This window comes from Pseudochaenichthys georgianus, chromosome 4 (genome assembly GCF_902827115.2).
Source record: "Pseudochaenichthys georgianus chromosome 4, fPseGeo1.2, whole genome shotgun sequence".
Lineage (NCBI taxonomy): Eukaryota > Metazoa > Chordata > Actinopteri > Perciformes > Channichthyidae > Pseudochaenichthys > Pseudochaenichthys georgianus.
In genome coordinates this window covers 16,076,143-16,088,137 of record NC_047506.1, presented here as the reverse complement: position 1 = coordinate 16,088,137, position 11,995 = coordinate 16,076,143, and positions in this window count along the sequence as shown.

Below are 11,995 nucleotides of genomic sequence, written 5' to 3'. Positions count from 1 at the left end.
CACCTTCTCTGTGCTTACCACTAAGCATGGCGTGGAGCACCACGTCACTACCGAGGGGCCTCCTGTCTACGCCAGGGCCCGGCGGTTGAACCCTTCTAAGCTGGCTGTGGCGAGGGCGGAGTTCGCAACCATGGAGCGCCTGGGCATTGTCCGCCGCTCCGACAGTCCTTGGGCTTCCCCCCTGCATGTCGTCTCCAAACCGAACGGCGGGTTCCGCCCGTGCGGGGATTACCGCCGACTCAACGACGCCACTACGCCTGACCGCTATCCAGTGCCGCACATTCAGGACTTTTCGGCGCATCTGGCCGGTACAGGGGTGTTTTCCAAGGTGGACCTGGTGCGTGGATACCACCAGGTGCCCATGCACTCCCTGGACATTCCCAAGACGGCAGTGATAACACCTTTTGGACTCTTTGAGTTCCTGCGGATGCCTTTTGGACTCAAGAATGCCGCTCAGACGTTCCAGCGCCTGATGGATTTGGTGCTGCGGGACCTGCCGTTTGTGTTTGTCTACCTCGACGACATACTCGTCGCCAGCGCTTCAGTGCACGAGCACCTGTCCCACCTCCGAGCCCTTTTCCCACCACTCAACGAACACGGATTAATCATCAATCCTGCAAAGTGCCAGTTCGGTGTGTCTGACATTGATTTCCTGGGGCACCGCGTCACCAAGGGCGGTGCGACACCTCTGCCAGCGAAGGTGGAGGCTGTTGCGGCTTTTCCTCGCCCGCTCACAGCCCGGTCGCTCCGTGAGTTTCTGGGGATGGTGACCTTCTACCACCGTTTCATCGCCCGGGCCGCACACATCATGCGGCCGCTGTATGAAGCGTTGAAAGGCAAGACCCCCGTCCAGGCGATCGACTGGACAGCAGAGGCAGACGTCGCTTTTGCTGAGGTCAAGACCGCGTTGGCTCAGGCGGCTTTGCTGGCACACCCATCATCTACGGCTCCCATTTCCATCACCACGGACGCGTCGGACTACGCGGTCGGCGCAGTGCACGAGCAGTGGGTGGAGGGCGCTTGGCAGCCGCTCGCCTTTTTTCAGCCGCCAGCTGACGCCCAGAGAACGCAGGTACAGCGCCTTTGACCGAGAGCTCCTTGGACTTTATTTGACCGTGCGGCACTTCCGTTTCATGCTGGAAGGCCGTGAATTTACGGCGTTTGTCGACCACAAGCCGCTCACCTTTGCCATGTCAAAAGTGGCGGAGCCTTGGTCGGCACGTCAGCAGCGGCAGCTGTCCTACATATCAGAGTTCACTACGGACATTAAGCACGTGGCTGGCAAGTCGAACCTGGTTGCTGATTGCCTCTCCAGAGTCGTCATCGGTGCCGTCCAGTTGGGCCTGGACTATACTCGCATGGCGGCGGACCAGGTCACAGATTCCGGCGTCCAGGCTCTGGAGGTGGAGGGCGCGGGGCTGCGCTTGGAGGACGTGGTGTTCGGCGACGCGGGCATTACCCTCCTGTGTGTCCCTGCCAGCTAGAGGCGCTCTGTGTTCGAGGCGGTGCACGGCGTTAAGCCTTCGGTGCGCTTGATGGCCGCGAAGTTCGTCTGGCATGGGCTGAAAAAGGACGTGAGGACTTGGGCTGGTGAGTCCGTGGCTTGTCAGCGCGCTAAGGTGCACCGCCACACGAAGGCCCCTTTGGAGCGTTTCCCTCCTCTCAAGGTTTTTCCTACCTCCTCACCATGGTGGACAGGACAACCCGTTGGCCAGAGGCGGTTCCTCTCGTGTCAACGTCAGCCGCAGACATTGCCCGAGCTTTCATTGCGACGTGGGTGTGTCGTTTTGGCACCCCGTCAGACATTTCCTCGGACAGAGGCTCACAGTTCACGTCCGAGCTCTGGAACGCCGTGGCGAGTGGTCTGGGGGTTAAGCTGCACAGGACTACCGCTTATCACCCTCAGGCTAACGGCCTCTGTGAGCGGTTCCATCGCTCCATGAAGGCGGCCCTCAAGGCCGGCCTTACGGACGGGAATTGGGTCGACAAGCTGCCCTGGGTGATGCTGGGCCTGAGGACTACGCCTAAAGAAGACCTGCAGTGCTCTACGGCTGAGATGGTATACGGTCAGCCGCTGAGGGTTCCTGGGGATTTCCTCCCTAACGCATCGGCTCCCTGGTCGGCGTCGGCCCAGCAGGCTTTCCTGCAGGACGCCGCTGAGGCCTTTGCTCCGATCCCTACTACTCAGCACGGTACACAGGTGTCCCGGGTTCCCGCAGAGCTCTGCTCGGCGGGGCACGTGGTCATCTGGCACGATGCGCACAGAGGCCCCCTGCAGCCCCCTTACTGCTGTGACCCCTGTCACGGATTTAGGACGTGTTGTTCCAGTCCCTCCTCTTCCGGGGGCCGTGCAGGCGGATATCGCTTCTCCGGCTCCCGTGCTCAGGAGTCGTGGGGGTCGGCGCGTCGTTCCTCCCCGCCGCACAGACTTTCTTTACATATGAATTCTGGGGGGGCTTGTGTGGTGCCACGTGATGGGACATAATTCACCTCTGGTTATTGTGTTGCAACACGGACCCGTTAGAGAGGGCACCGGAAGCTAGGTTCATTCATGCTAGCTTCACAACAAGTAATAAGCTAATGTCTTAACCTGTCTGAATGTTCTTAGATAATAAAGTGTGGAGTTCCATACTGAACACACCGCCTACGACTCCCATTCATCGGCTCCACGGTATACACATTCAGGTTCCCATCAAGATGGATTGCATCTACTTTGGTAATGCCTTAACTTTTTATTAATGCTGTCAAAATTATCGCGTTAACGGCGATAATAAATATTTTGAATTAATTGCGTTAAAATATTTAACGCATTTAACGCATGTGCATAATGGCCCGCCCCATACATCCCACCAGTGGCAGCGCCAGGGTATGGCTGGGGTAGGCTACACCCATACCAAGAAATGGCTTAGCCCCACCATGAAAAATTATGTTAAAGTAAGCAAAATAAAGTCTGCCAAGTGGTGCGGAGTAAATTGCACAGACAGCAGTTAGTAAGATTGATTTCAGTAGCCACTTGGCTGGAAATACCGAAGACCAGAAACGGTTTTGAAAACTTTTGTCACGTAGTGATCGTCTTCTCAATAGAACATCTTTGATAATGTCTTCTGGCCAATCAGAATCAAGATAACGGCGTGGTGTTGTTGCAGGAAGTCCCGACGGAGAATACTCTTGCTGTAGTACAGGGGTGCACATAACTGGTAGGTTATGTGCGTAATCTGAAATGCGTACGGTCACTTGTGTCACAAAGCGCATTTGCGTACCGACATACTTGTGAAGCTTTTCCAGAAGGCGGTTAGATCACCGGACGACAGAGTCGGTCTCCGTGTGCACAGACAGGGCTGCTTTTAACGTCGGTCTGTACAACTGAATTGTGCCAAAACTATGCCAACCGGCTGCGGAGGGAGTTCTCATTCATAACACTCCGTTCGATGTCTCACTATGGGATGCGCCTCATCGCGGAGCAAACAGAAGCATCAATCTCATTACGCCAATCCTGATTGGCTGGTGATCTTGACGTCAGCGTCAGGGGAAATCACCCCCTATAAGTAGCTTGCGCCACAACACATACGTCATTGAAACACCTCCTCTGGCTTCAGAGCACATCTCACAGTAGCCGGGCAAGCTTCACTGTCCACAGACTGAACCCAAATACCCATTTCGGTCGATGGGCGCTCGCCGGCTACTCCTTCTGCTTCGCAGGAAGACGGTAGTACTAACGCTGTTAGTATTTCAAATCGACCTCGCCCTTCTCTTCCCGGGAAAGTAAGGTAGGTCCGATTTTTTTAAGCTAGCAGCACACCTGTTGCTAGCTCGCTCCCTCTCTACCGACACCACGGTAGCGAGGAAGTTTTTTCTTTTCTCTTCTCCACGGAGGGGAAAAGGATTAAAAAGGAGCATACTGCCACACCAGTCAGTATTCTCCGGGAATAAAAGACCCACACCGTCCTTTTTCTCCGGATTAAGGACAAGGTGGTAATACCTTTTTCTCCCGTCCCACTTGTCGAGAGCGGGCCCTCTCCACGCCACGAGGCGACCAAGATGGACGTCCCTCTGCCTCACACCAGAGGAGTCAGGAACTCGGTGGCTCGACAGGTCTGTTCGTCCTGCCTCGGGCTGGAACACGCCCGAGGCGCGATCGACAACCCCCCCCAGGACCCCCCCATGTCCACGGACCCGCCGGCCGGCAGTCAAGACATGGGGGCATCCGCCACAGAGAGTGAAACCCCCTCCGTGTCGGTCTGGGTCTCACTATCTGCTATGGCTATAGAACCGTAATCCCGCGCCCTGGCAGGCCGGGACCCGGTGACCGCAAGACACACGGGAACGGTTTCCCGCGCTCCACCAAGATGGGGCTCCCGGTTAGACCTCACCATGGTCTCACCCGCGGAGGATGTCCTCGGGCTGGACTACGAGGAGGACGAAGAGGAGGACGAAGAGGAGGACGAAGAGGAGGACGCCTTGGCGTTCCTCCTGTCCGAATCGGATGAACAGGAAGAGGACACCTTCATGTCACCGGCTCAGGCTGCAAAGCCTGAGGCAAGTGCTGCTCTCCCGGGCGATAGCGCACCAGCTTCGCCCGTTCTGAGCATGGACCTGCAGGCCGTGTGCAAACTCGCTGCGGTCAGACTCAACGTTCCGTGGCCTGAAATGGCCAAGGAGACCTCCAGGTCCCGCTACGAGGGGAAACACCTTCCCCAAGCAGCGGGCAAAAAGAGGCAACTCCTCCCGGTCTTCCCGGAAATGTTGGATGAAGTGTCGGTCTCGTGGAGAGACCGGCCCTTCAGCAACAAGGTCCCAATCCAGGGTGCCTCCTCCCTAGACTGCGACGGAATGGAGAAGCTCGGCCTGCTCCGCATGCCGCCCATGGAACCGCTGGTAGCGGCTCACCTTCTACCAAAGGTGGGCCCGTCACCAAGCAGGAACCCCACGCAAAGTCGGACCGTTTCCAGTCAGCAATGACTGAAAAGTCCTACAAAGCTGCAGCATTGTCCGCCAGGGCCCTGAATGTGTCCTCGCTGCTAACCGCCTACCAAGCGGAGCTCTGCGAGGACCTGTCGGGTAACCCGGGGGCAGCCACTCTGGACGAGATGGCAGCGGTCACGGACATTTGTCTCCGTGTCCAACGCTGCGCTGTCCAGGCCACGGGCAAGGTAATGGGGATCATGGTGGTGCAGGAAAGAGCGAGATGCCTCAACCTCACCACTCTCCCAGACCGGGAAAAGGAGGATGTGCTGGATATGCCCATCGTTCCCGAGGGAATTTTCGGCTCCGCTCTCGACTCCATGCAAAGGAGGTGTGAGACGAAAAAGAGGGAGGACGAGGCACTACACCTCTGCCTCCCTCGAAGGGTCCAGCCGCTGCTTTCGCAGCAGCAGTCCTCTGCCCAAGCTGCCTCGAACTCTGCTCGGTTTAAAGCACCGAAGACGCAGAGGCAGCAGCCCACCCCGAGTCCCCAGCCCAGGCTGGAAACAAGGGCAAGCTGGCCTAGAAATTGTCAGCAGTTGAGGAAGAAGAAGCGAGCGGCGTGACAGCCCCTCCTTCTTCCCTCCGTGAATGTGTTCCCGCCGCCTCGAGAGATGCCTAAACACCATCCTCAAGTCCGCACAAACACATGTCACACGTTGATTGATTCCTCTGTCATAAAACATTTGCCGCTGACGCATCCAGGCCGAGGGCGCAGCTCAAAAAGATGAAAAGAAAATCAATAAAACCAATAAACAACCCGCCAATCTTTTCCCCTTTTAAGAGCAGCTACGGCATCTCTCAAAAGGGCGGATTATTGACGTGTCTGTGAAGGCACCACCGCCACGCGCACACGCAGTGCCGGCTGGGGCTTTAAGGGCACCACCGTCACGCGCATGCGCAGTGCCGGCTGGGGTCGTGAAGGCTCCACCGTCACACGCATGCGCAGTGCCGGCTGGAGCTGTAAGGGCACCACCGTCACGCGCATGCGCAGTGCCGGCTGGAGCCGTAAGCGTGACATCTCAGCTGGCTCTAAGGAGCATACAGCAGGAGATACTCACGACATCTGCCTGGGTTTCTCTAAACAGTTACACATTATCTGTTTTCACAAGCCCAGAGAGAGTCAACCCATATTCAGGAGAGAGAGGATCGCTCTCTCTCTCCTAGAAAGAAGGGTTTTATCTATAATGCCCGCCGAGCAGACAAATGTCCTCGTAAAGCACCCGCTCAACATGGGTCTCATAATGAAACTAAACCCCCGCGCCACGGCGTGCGGAGAGTATTGGTTATTATGTAATGCGTAGTGGCACTACACCCGACTTTTCTAGTGCGGGACGCGCCTACGGGTGCTGTCCTTTCACGGAAGGTGGTCACCACGGACGCATGTCAGACAGGCTGATAGGGTATTTACGAAGGTCGCCCGGTGAGAGGTCTAGACTCTAGAGCAGAGACCTCCAGCGGGCGCACGTAAATTACCCGGAGCTTTTAGCGGTGTTCCCCACCCTAAAGCGCTTCCTGCCTTCTCTCAGAGGACACCATGTCCTCGTGAGGACAGATAACACGATATCGTGTATGAACCGCCAAGGGAGGTTGCGTTGTCTCCAGTCACACACACTGGCACACAAACTGATCCCTTGGAGCGGCAGACGTCTCCTCTCTCTGAGAGCGACACAGGTACCGGGAGTGATGCACCTTGGGACAGAACTACTGTCCAGAGGTGCACCACTCTATGCAGACTGGACTCCACATCCAAGGATTGTGAGTCCGCTGTGGGTGCGTTACGGCGGAGCCGCGTTAAATCTGTTCGCACAAAGAAAAAATGCTCAATGACAGCTGTTCTCTTTAATGCACGATTTAAACGCACTGTTAGGCGGGGACGCACTCGTACACGATTGACCTCCGGGTCCTCTGTACGCGTTCCCACCCCTGGCTCTGTTACCCCCAACTCTGGCCAGAGTGAAGGAACAACGCCACACACTTTCTCTGATGTTTCCGCCCTAGCCCGCAACGTACGGGCTGGCGGAGATATATCAGCTGTTGTGCGGGCAGCCATGGCAGCCCCCACCACGCAGGGACAGATTGTCTCAGGCGGGGGGGGGCGATCCTTCACCCACGCCCATAGCGCGGGGCACTATGGGCCTGACCCGTGAGTAGTACAATCTGAATACAGTGGGACTCCCTCAGAAGGTGATAAACACTATTCAGAGTGCGAGAGCTTCCTCCACCAGGTCTCTTTACGACTGTAAGTGGAGGGTGTTTGAGGAGTGGTGCCTTCAAGAAGGACACATCTCTTTTCAATGTCCTGTCGTGGGTGATTTTATCATCTCTACAGGACTTGATCGATAAACACAGAGCTTTCTCCACGATCAAGGTGTACCTGGCTGCTATTGCTGCATGCCATGTGGGCTTTGAGGGTAAGACGGCTAGCCAACATCCTTTGGTCTGCCATTTTATGAAGGGAGCTCGCAGGCTCCTCCCTGTCTCCAGGTCGCTGGTGCCCTTATGGGACCTGGCAGTGGTTTAAAATGGGCTCAAAATGACCCCATTTGAACCCCTGGAAGGAGCTAACATGAAACATCTGTCAATCAAGACAGTTACTGGCCCTGGCATCCGTCAAGCGGGTCAGCGATATTCATGCACTGTCTGTACATCCCTCATGCACTCTTTTCGCCCCAGGGCAAACGAGAGTGTTGTTGAAGCCCAACCCTGCCTTTACACCAAAGGTGGTTGGTTCGTGTACCCCAATTGACATTGAGGCATTTCCTCCGCCGCTGGTTTCCTCCGGGGAGCAGCAGCAGGATCTGTTGTGTCCAGTCCGGGCTTTACACACATATATGGACAGATCAAAGGAGCTTCGTCTTAATGACCAACTCTTCGTGTCCTGGGCTAACCCTCACAAGGGCAAGCCTGTTACTAAGCAACGGCTCTCCCACTGGATTGTGGAGGCAATTGCTTTGGCCTATATGAGTCAGAATTTGCAAGCACCTTCGGGTCTGCGGGCTCACTCGACTCGGGGCCTGGCTACATCCTGGGCTTTGTTCAAGGGTGTTTCCATCCAAGACATCTGTGCAGCGGCGAGCTAGTCCTCGCCGCTCACTTTTGTCCGCTTTTACAGGCTAGACGTCTCCGCTCCAAGCGTGGCCCGAGCAGTGCTGGGCCCCTTGTTGAGTCGGGACTCTACCTGTTAAATTTGGGTTGATCGGTGATTTTCGAGATAAGCTCGTCTGGCAATACAGGAGCTACAATATCCCATAGTGAGACATCGAACGGAGTGTTATGAATGAGAACTATAGGTTACTTACGTAACCCCAGGTTTCAGAGTAACATGAAGTGAGATGTCTCACCAGACGGCCCTCCTTGCTATGGTGAAGCAAGAAGAGGTGCTTATTTTGAATGCCGCATGCGTTGTGGCGCAAGCTACTTATAGGGGGTGATTTCCCCTGACGCTGACGTCAAGATCACCAGCCAAACAGGATTGGCGTAATGAGATTGATGCTTCTGTTTGCTCCGCGATGAGGCGCATCCCATAGTGAGACATCTCACTTCATGTTACATGGACTGGGGTTACGTAAGTAACCTATAGACTCCCCCCCTTCACTGGAGAACTGCGCTAAAACAGCTGATCACAACGTTCACACTCTGTGGTCACGAAGTACTCCACTAGCGCGCCCCACCCCCCCCCCTGTCGACTTTCCTGAAGTACTCCCCCGTTGATTAAAATCAACACGTAATGAATTAAGACCCCACGGTTTGATGATTGATAGGTGTGTGGGCTGTCTTTCATTTTGACACGCAGAAAAATGTTATAATAAACATAGATACTGTATGTTAAATGGATATATCCGCCTTCTTTCATTTATCTTTCCATTCCCACAACAATATACATAAAGAAATGGCATATTTTGGACATAGTTCGAATGGTGATTAATCATGTTTAATTAATTCTTAAGCTGTGATTAATCTGATTAAAATTTGTAATCGTGTGACAGCCCTACTTTTTATCTAACTCACTAATACTAAATGCAAACTTAATAATATTTCCATCAGTATTAAATGTAGTTTGTCTTTATTGCTAATTATCAAATGTTAACATGCTAACATTCTCAACTTAAGTGTTTTAACATTTACCTCGAAGCACCGCTGAAACCTATAGGGTTACAGAGTCATAAGCATTTATGTAGACTCCTAGTATTGTTTCATGAATCTCTAATGGGAGTTTAACTTCTCATGATAATTGATGTGGATGCAAGAGTACAAAGGGTCTTAACATCTTGGCCAAGAACACTGTGCTCTTACTGTGGGAAATGTTCCCCACTCCAAAACATCCTGCTAGCCTAAATCCCAATTCTCCAGATGCTTGTTGGTAACATGCAACTTGGTGACAACAACATTAGGGCTGGGAAAAAGGTTAAACGCACTACCAGAGCACTTTGATCGAGGCCTCTGTTTGAAGCCATGTCTTTGATGGATGTTTGTGCACAACGATGTGAATAATGAATCTGGAAGTTGGCAAACAATATTTTTTGCTCATAAACACACTAGTATAACTTTATTAAAGCCATTTTGCAATTAGTAGATTTTGGCGTGTATAGGCTATTATTCTTCTCAATTGAAGAATTTCAAGAATTCCGTAAAGGGACAAAAGCTATCATTCTGTTTCTGCACCTTTACTTATTATAGTCATTTGTTCATTGCATTTAAGCATTTTTATTTTTGGTTTAACAACATCAAAGTCTCATCTGTGTTCCCAGAGGAAGAATCAGACTAATTTACAGTAATAACAATATAAGGGATGTTCCTGGAAATCTTTTGCAATCCTGTCTTTCAAATCCGTCATCAGTCAGGAAATGTTTCCAGACTCTTTGACATGCCCCGATGAATCACATTTTAAGAAGTCATGTTGTGATGTTTTTGTTGTTAACAACAATCACTCTTTTAACTTTTTTGATTGAAAAAGTCTGCAGATAAAAAAATAGGAACACTCAGTACAGCCTTATTAATGTCTATTTAGCCATTTAAGTAGAAATGTTTGTTTTTTTATCAACTCTGAGGTGCATTCTAACTTATCAAATGCAGTGTGATTAGTTTTTACTGGAGATTCACTGGTCTATTCTGTAGAAAATTACTTACAAATAGGACTCTATTTTTACTATCAAGTAAGACTATGAGGTAAATGCAGGATACACTGTAGAAGTGATGCTCAGGATAAAGGAAAATAGCATCCAAATTACAACAAAGGAATGTTTACCACATGTCTTATCTTATATTAGGGAGCTTTTTCTGATATGTGTGCAGAAATTGAGACAAGTTTGTGCATCTGCCTGTCAGCAGCTGCCAATAAGGCCCCCCTCACAGGATCTATTATTTGTGACCATGTAAATTAGATATATATATCACTGTAAAACTTTGAAACACAGACTCAAATCAGCATTAATGTGTTTTCTTGTTGGCAACGATTCTAAATACGGACTTGGGTCACAAAGTAGCTTACCAGAATAATGGAGTCATCATTTCTACACAAAAAAAAAAAATGTAAATATGCGTTTATAATAAACAAACTGACTAGAAATTAGAGTCAAGTTACACTTTAGGCCAGTAAAATGACATGCCGTTAAAAGTTTTACAAGACTGAACTTCGATCCTTATACATCCAAATCATGTGGTTACCCTTTGTTTACAATTGGATCATAAATTGTGACTTTAAGACATTAAATGCAATAAAGCTTTGAAGATAAATAATTTGAAATGGTGTTTAATGGTTATATAAAACGTTAAAAATTGTTTATGGTGTATTAGACAGAGGCATGTGTGAGTGAAAACACAGGTTATAAGAGTAAAACTCGTAAAAGGACATCTGGGATACCTCTTCAAACTGTGTTAAGTGAATGTGATGTATACAGTAAATTAGTCGCTAAGACTTGTGGTATTTATATTTCACTGTGTTGGTGTAGACTGACTATTATCAGAGTTATGTTATTTCAGATGTTATAAACTGGTGAGTGTGTATTATGCAGTTTTATGAACGCAGATGAGATATTGTGTCATTTGTCTTTTTTGGTCCATTCTTCCTTTGCTTGTCTTTCATAGGTTTTTGTGTTTTTTGCACCTTCCAGTGGTTGAAAGCTGAATTTCATACTTCTCTTAAGCAAGGAAGTAACTTGTTTTTATCTGGTTTCTGCACCGTTTTATGAAGAGTTATTTTAAAGAATCTCTGATTGTATCTCTCACCGGAGGCAATAAACTGACACAGAGATAAAGCACGCTCTTTTGAACTCTTTTCACGCCTTGTAAAATAATCTTTAACAGCAAACATGGGTAGGTTTGTTGAGTAAGTTTCTGTTTTAAACGCCGAGAGAAACCCTTACCAAGGTGGATACTTTTTAAGTATAAGGTAGGAAACTGTACTTGAAGAAACAATATGTTTGAAATATTGCACTTAATTAATACAGTATTTTGAGGGAAAATAAAACTAAAAACTAAAGTATCAATATAATAGGAAAACCCAACTGGCAAATATCCCTGTCAAAATACAATGATTCTCAGAAAGATCATACATTTGGTCAAATAGAGGAAAGATTAATCAAATACAGTATGATAAGAAAGGCTTAAAATAAAGTAATTAAGGAACAATGGTGCTAATATGCTTTACATATGTTCTTCCTGTTATCATTCCAAATATTTTGATGCGAACACGATGAAAGATGAGATAATGTTGGTATGGTCAGTGACTGGAAACAAATAAATAGGGTATGGTCATATGCTTTAAGCATTTTAGGGGGCAACATAAGGTGAAATGCATTGGGTCAAAGTCCTCTGACTGAGTGGAACTTCAGAGCTGTGAAACATCTTATCGTGAGCCATCAACTGATTACACTTACTTATACTTATTATATGTAATAATATCAGTTTTTATTTTAAATAGACCGAATACCAGAAATAATTTTGTCAAAACCAACAATGAGACAGATGGCATGATCTAAAGACAAGTGTGTGTGTGTGTGTGTGTGTGTGTGTGTGTGTGTGTGTGTGTGTG